Consider the following 7,914-nt stretch of genomic DNA (forward strand, 5'->3'; position numbering starts at 1 on the left):
TTAAAGAATATATTTTTTGCCTTTTATTATGATAGGAAAGTATCAAGAAAGTTCGATGACCCGGGACTTGAACTCGGGTCGCCCCAAAGCTAAAAAAAAATATTGTCAGGGGACTGACCACTAGGCTATTGAGGCTATTAACATGCTGCAATTTAATAAATATTAGAACCTTATTCTGTAAGAAACATAGGGGGAACGGAATCCGACGGCAAAAAAACAGCTGTCGGAATCCGTTCCCCCACTCCCATTATGAGAGGTGTTGATGTAATGGCTTAAAAAATGCTGATTCTTTTTTGTGTGTGGATGGAGCTTAACTTGCAACAGTTTAAAGAATATATTTTTTGCCTTTTATTATGATAGGAAAGTATAGTATCAAGAAAGTTCGACGACCCTGGACTTGAACTCGGGTTGCCCCAAAGCTAAAAAAAAACATCGTCAGGGGACTGACCACTAGGCTATAGAGGCTAGCAACATGCTACTATTTAATAAATATAAGAACCTTATTGTGTAAGAAACATAGGGGGAACGGAATCCGACGGCAAAAAAACAGCTGTCGGAATCCGTTCCCCCACTGCCATTATGAGAGGTGTTGATGTAATGACTTAAAAAATGCTGATTCTATTTTGTGTGTGGATGGAGCTTAACTTGCAACAGTTTAAAGAATATATTTTTTGCCTTTTATTATGATAGGAAAGTATCAAGAAAGTTCGATGACCCGGGACTTGAACTCGGGTCGCCCCAAAGCTAAAAAAAAATATTGTCAGGGGACTGACCACTAGGCTATTGAGGCTATTAACATGCTGCAATTTAATAAATATTAGAACCTTATTCTGTAAGAAACATAGGGGGAACGGAATCCGACGGCAAAAAAACAGCTGTCGGAATCCGTTCCCCCACTCCCATTATGAGAGGTGTTGATGTAATGGCTTAAAAAATGCTGATTCTTTTTTGTGTGTGGATGGAGCTTAACTTGCAACAGTTTAAAGAATATATTTTTTGCCTTTTATTATGATAGGAAAGTATAATATCAAGAAAGTTCGACGACCCTGGACTTGAACTCGGGTTGCCCCAAAGCTAAAAAAAAACATCGTCAGGGGACTGACCACTAGGCTATTGAGGCTATTAACATGCTGCAATTTAATAAATATTAGAACCTTATTCTGTAAGAAACATAGGGGGAACGGAATCCGACGGCAAAAAAACAGCTGTCGGAATCCGTTCCCCCACTCCCATTATGAGAGGTGTTGATGTAATGACTTAAAAAATGCTGATTCTATTTTGTGTGTGGATGGAGCTTAACTTGCAACAGTTTAAAGAATATATTTTTTGCCTTTTATTATGATAGGAAAGTATCAAGAAAGTTCGATGACCCGGGACTTGAACTCGGGTCGCCCCAAAGCTAAAAAAAAATATTGTCAGGGGACTGACCACAAGGCTATAGAGGCTAGTAACATGCTACAATTTAATAAATATAAGAACCTTATTGTGTAAGAAACATAGGGGGAACGGAATCCGACGGCAAAAAAACAGCTGTCGGAATCCGTTCCCCCACTCCCATTATGAGAGGTGTTGATGTTATGGCTTAAAAAATGCTGATTCTTTTTTGTGTGTGGATGGAGCTTAACTTGCAACAGTTTAAAGAATATATTTTTTGCCTTTTATTATGATAGGAAAGTATAGTATCAAGAAAGTTCGATGACCCGGGACTTGAACTCGGGTCGCCCCAAAGCTAAAAAAAAATATTGTGAGGGGACTGACCACTAGGCTATTGAGGCTAGTAACATGCCACAATTTAATAAATATTAGAACCTTATTGTGTAAGAAACATAGGGGGAACGGAATCCGACGGCAAAAAAACAGCTGTCGGAATCCGTTCCCCCACTGCCATTATGAGAGGCGTTGATGTAATGGCTTAAAAAATGCTGATTCTTTTTTGTGTGTGGATGGAGCTTAACTTGCAACAGTTTAAAGAATATATTTTTTGCCTTTTATTATGATAGGAAAGTATCAAGAAAGTTCGATGACCCGGGACTTGAACTCGGGTCGCCCCAAAGCTAAAAAAAATATTGTCAGGGGACTGACCACTAGGCTATTGAGGCTAATAATTTAACAAATATTAGAAACTTATTGTGTAAGAAACATAGGGGGAACGGAATCCGACGGCAAAAAAACAGCTGTCGGAATCCGTTCCCCCACTCCCATTATGAGAGGTGTTGATGTAATGACTTAAAAAATGCTGATTCTATTTTGTGTGTGGATGGAGCTTAACTTGCAACAGTTTAAAGAATATATTTTTTGCCTTTTATTATGATAGGAAAGTATAGTATCAAGAAAGTTCGATGACCCGGGACTTGAACTCGGGTCGCCCCAAAGCTAAAAAAAAATATTGTCAGGGGACTGACCACTAGGCTATTGAGGCTAGTAACATGCTACAATTTAATAAATATTAGAACCTTATTGTGTAAGAAACATAGGGGGAACGGAATCCGACGGCAAAAAAACAGCTGTCGGAATCCGTTCCCCCACTGCCATTATGAGAGGCGTTGATGTAATGGCTTAAAAAATGCTGATTCTTTTTTGTGTGGATGGAGCTTAACTTGCAACAATTTAAAGAATATATTTTTTGCCTTTTATTATGATAGGAAAATATCAAGAAAGTTCGATGACCCGGGACTTGAACTCGGGTCGCCCCAAAGCAAAAAAAAAATATTGTCAGGGGACTGACCACTAGGCTATTGAGGCTAGTAACATGCTGCAATTTAATAAATATTAGAACCTTATTGTGTAAGAAACATAGGGGGAACGGAATCCGACGGCAAAAAAACAGCTGTCGGAATCCGTTCCCCCACTCCCATTATGAGAGGTGTTGATGTAATGGCTTAAAAAAATGCTGATTCTTTTTTGTGTGTGGATGGAGCTTAACTTGCAACAGTTTAAAGAATATATTTTTTGCCTTTTATTATGATAGGAAAGTATCAAGAAAGTTCGATGACCCGGGACTTGAACTCGGGTCGCCCCAAAGCTAAAAAAAAATATTGTCAGGGGACTGACCACTAGGCTATTGAGGCTATTAACATGCTGCAATTTAATAAATATTAGAACCTTATTCTGTAAGAAACATAGGGGGAACGGAATCCGACGGCAAAAAAACAGCTGTCGGAATCCGTTCCCCCACTCCCATTATGAGAGGTGTTGATGTAATGGCTTAAAAAATGCTGATTCTTTTTTGTGTGTGGATGGAGCTTAACTTGCAACAGTTTAAAGAATATATTTTTTGCCTTTTATTATGATAGGAAAGTATAATATCAAGAAAGTTCGACGACCCTGGACTTGAACTCGGGTTGCCCCAAAGCTAAAAAAAAACATCGTCAGGGGACTGACCACTAAGCTATTGAGGCTATTAACATGCTGCAATTTAATAAATATTAGAACCTTATTCTGTAAGAAACATAGGGGGAACGGAATCCGACGGCAAAAAAACAGCTGTCGGAATCCGTTCCCCCACTCCCATTATGAGAGGTGTTGATGTAATGACTTAAAAAATGCTGATTCTATTTTGTGTGTGGATGGAGCTTAACTTGCAACAGTTTAAAGAATATATTTTTTGCCTTTTATTATGATAGGAAAGTATCAAGAAAGTTCGATGACCCGGGACTTGAACTCGGGTCGCCCCAAAGCTAAAAAAAAATATTGTCAGGGGACTGACCACAAGGCTATAGAGGCTAGTAACATGCTACAATTTAATAAATATAAGAACCTTATTGTGTAAGAAACATAGGGGGAACGGAATCCGACGGCAAAAAAACAGCTGTCGGAATCCGTTCCCCCACTCCCATTATGAGAGGTGTTGATGTTATGGCTTAAAAAATGCTGATTCTTTTTTGTGTGTGGATGGAGCTTAACTTGCAACAGTTTAAAGAATATATTTTTTGCCTTTTATTATGATAGGAAAGTATAGTATCAAGAAAGTTCGATGACCCGGGACTTGAACTCGGGTCGCCCCAAAGCTAAAAAAAAATATTGTGAGGGGACTGACCACTAGGCTATTGAGGCTAGAAACATGCCACAATTTAATAAATATTAGAACCTTATTGTGTAAGAAACATAGGGGGAACGGAATCCGACGGCAAAAAAACAGCTGTCGGAATCCGTTCCCCCACTGCCATTATGAGAGGCGTTGATGTAATGGCTTAAAAAATGCTGATTCTTTTTTGTGTGTGGATGGAGCTTAACTTGCAACAGTTTAAAGAATATATTTTTTGCCTTTTATTATGATAGGAAAGTATCAAGAAAGTTCGATGACCCGGGACTTGAACTCGGGTCGCCCCAAAGCTAAAAAAAAATATTGTCAGGGGACTGACCACTAGGCTATTGAGGCTAGTAACATGCTACAATTTAATAAATATTAGAACCTTATTGTGTAAGAAACATAGGGGGAACGGAATCCGACGGCAAAAAAACAGCTGTCGGAATCCGTTCCCCCACTGCCATTATGAGAGGCGTTGATGTAATGGCTTAAAAAATGCTGATTCTTTTTTGTGTGTGGATGGAGCTTAACTTGCAACAGTTTAAAGAATATATTTTTTGCCTTTTATTATGATAGGAAAGTATCAAGAAAGTTCGATGACCCGGGACTTGAACTCGGGTCGCCCCAAAGCTAAAAAAAATATTGTCAGGGGACTGACCACTAGGCTATTGAGGCTAATAATTTAACAAATATTAGAAACTTATTGTGTAAGAAACATAGGGGGAACGGAATCCGACGGCAAAAAAACAGCTGTCGGAATCCGTTCCCCCACTCCCATTATGAGAGGTGTTGATGTAATGACTTAAAAAATGCTGATTCTATTTTGTGTGTGGATGGAGCTTAACTTGCAACAGTTTAAAGAATATATTTTTTGCCTTTTATTATGATAGGAAAGTATAGTATCAAGAAAGTTCGATGACCCGGGACTTGAACTCGGGTCGCCCCAAAGCTAAAAAAAAATATTGTCAGGGGACTGACCACTAGGCTATTGAGGCTAGTAACATGCTACAATTTAATAAATATTAGAACCTTATTGTGTAAGAAACATAGGGGGAACGGAATCCGACGGCAAAAAAACAGCTGTCGGAATCCGTTCCCCCACTGCCATTATGAGAGGCGTTGATGTAATGGCTTAAAAAATGCTGATTCTTTTTTGTGTGGATGGAGCTTAACTTGCAACAATTTAAAGAATATATTTTTTGCCTTTTATTATGATAGGAAAATATCAAGAAAGTTCGATGACCCGGGACTTGAACTCGGGTCGCCCCAAAGCAAAAAAAAAATATTGTCAGGGGACTGACCACTAGGCTATTGAGGCTAGTAACATGCTGCAATTTAATAAATATTAGAACCTTATTGTGTAAGAAACATAGGGGGAACGGAATCCGACGGCAAAAAAACAGCTGTCGGAATCCGTTCCCCCACTCCCATTATGAGAGGTGTTGATGTAATGGCTTAAAAAAATGCTGATTCTTTTTTGTGTGTGGATGGAGCTTAACTTGCAACAGTTTAAAGAATATATTTTTTGCCTTTTATTATGATAGGAAAGTATCAAGAAAGTTCGATGACCCGGGACTTGAACTCGGGTCGCCCCAAAGCTAAAAAAAAATATTGTCAGGGGACTGACCACTAGGCTATTGAGGCTATTAACATGCTGCAATTTAATAAATATTAGAACCTTATTCTGTAAGAAACATAGGGGGAACGGAATCCGACGGCAAAAAAACAGCTGTCGGAATCCGTTCCCCCACTCCCATTATGAGAGGTGTTGATGTAATGGCTTAAAAAATGCTGATTCTTTTTTGTGTGTGGATGGAGCTTAACTTGCAACAGTTTAAAGAATATATTTTTTGCCTTTTATTATGATAGGAAAGTATAATATCAAGAAAGTTCGACGACCCTGGACTTGAACTCGGGTTGCCCCAAAGCTAAAAAAAAACATCGTCAGGGGACTGACCACTAAGCTATTGAGGCTATTAACATGCTGCAATTTAATAAATATTAGAACCTTATTCTGTAAGAAACATAGGGGGAACGGAATCCGACGGCAAAAAAACAGCTGTCGGAATCCGTTCCCCCACTCCCATTATGAGAGGTGTTGATGTAATGACTTAAAAAATGCTGATTCTATTTTGTGTGTGGATGGAGCTTAACTTGCAACAGTTTAAAGAATATATTTTTTGCCTTTTATTATGATAGGAAAGTATCAAGAAAGTTCGATGACCCGGGACTTGAACTCGGGTCGCCCCAAAGCTAAAAAAAAATATTGTCAGGGGACTGACCACAAGGCTATAGAGGCTAGTAACATGCTACAATTTAATAAATATAAGAACCTTATTGTGTAAGAAACATAGGGGGAACGGAATCCGACGGCAAAAAAACAGCTGTCGGAATCCGTTCCCCCACTCCCATTATGAGAGGTGTTGATGTTATGGCTTAAAAAATGCTGATTCTTTTTTGTGTGTGGATGGAGCTTAACTTGCAACAGTTTAAAGAATATATTTTTTGCCTTTTATTATGATAGGAAAGTATAGTATCAAGAAAGTTCGATGACCCGGGACTTGAACTCGGGTCGCCCCAAAGCTAAAAAAAAATATTGTGAGGGGACTGACCACTAGGCTATTGAGGCTAGTAACATGCCACAATTTAATAAATATTAGAACCTTATTGTGTAAGAAACATAGGGGGAACGGAATCCGACGGCAAAAAAACAGCTGTCGGAATCCGTTCCCCCACTGCCATTATGAGAGGCGTTGATGTAATGGCTTAAAAAATGCTGATTCTTTTTTGTGTGTGGATGGAGCTTAACTTGCAACAGTTTAAAGAATATATTTTTTGCCTTTTATTATGATAGGAAAGTATCAAGAAAGTTCGATGACCCGGGACTTGAACTCGGGTCGCCCCAAAGCTAAAAAAAAATATTGTCAGGGGACTGACCACTAGGCTATTGAGGCTAGTAACATGCTACAATTTAATAAATATTAGAACCTTATTGTGTAAGAAACATAGGGGGAACGGAATCCGCCGGCAAAAAAACAGCTGTCGGAATCCGTTCCCCCACTGCCATTATGAGAGGCGTTGATGTAATGGCTTAAAAAATGCTGATTCTTTTTTGTGTGGATGGAGCTTAACTTGCAACAATTTAAAGAATATATTTTTTGCCTTTTATTATGATAGGAAAGTATCAAGAAAGTTCGATGACCCGGGACTTGAACTCGGGTCGCCCCAAAGCTAAAAAAAAATATTGTCAGGGGACTGACCACTAGGCTATTGAGGCTAGTAACATGCTGCAATTTAATAAATATTAGAACCTTATTCTGTAAGAAACATAGGGGGAACGGAATCCGACGGCAAAAAAACAGCTGTCGGAATCCGTTCCCCCACTCCCATTATGAGAGGTGTTGATGTAATGGCTTAAAAATGCTGATTCTTTTTTGTGTGTGGATGGAGCTTAACTTGCAACAGTTTAAAGAATATATTTTTTGCCTTTTATTATGATAGGAAAGTATAGTATCAAGAAAGTTCGACGACCCTGGACTTGAACACGGGTTGCCCCAAAGCTAAAAAAAAACATCGTCAGGGGACTGACCACTAGGCTATAGAGGCTAGTAACATGCTACAATTTAATAAATATAAGAACCTTATTGTGTAAGAAACATAGGGGGAACGGAATCCGACGGCAAAAAAACAGCTGTCGGAATCCGTTCCCCCACTGCCATTATGAGAGGTGTTGATGTAATGACTTAAAAAATGCTGATTCTATTTTGTGTGTGGATGGAGCTTAACTTGCAACAGTTTAAAGAATATATTTTTTGCCTTTTATTATGATAGGAAAGTATCAAGAAAGTTCGATGACCCGGGACTTGAACTCGGGTCGCCCCAAAGCT

Source organism: Rutilus rutilus (genome assembly GCF_951802725.1).
Source record: "Rutilus rutilus genome assembly, chromosome: 23".
Taxonomy (NCBI): domain Eukaryota; kingdom Metazoa; phylum Chordata; class Actinopteri; order Cypriniformes; family Leuciscidae; genus Rutilus; species Rutilus rutilus.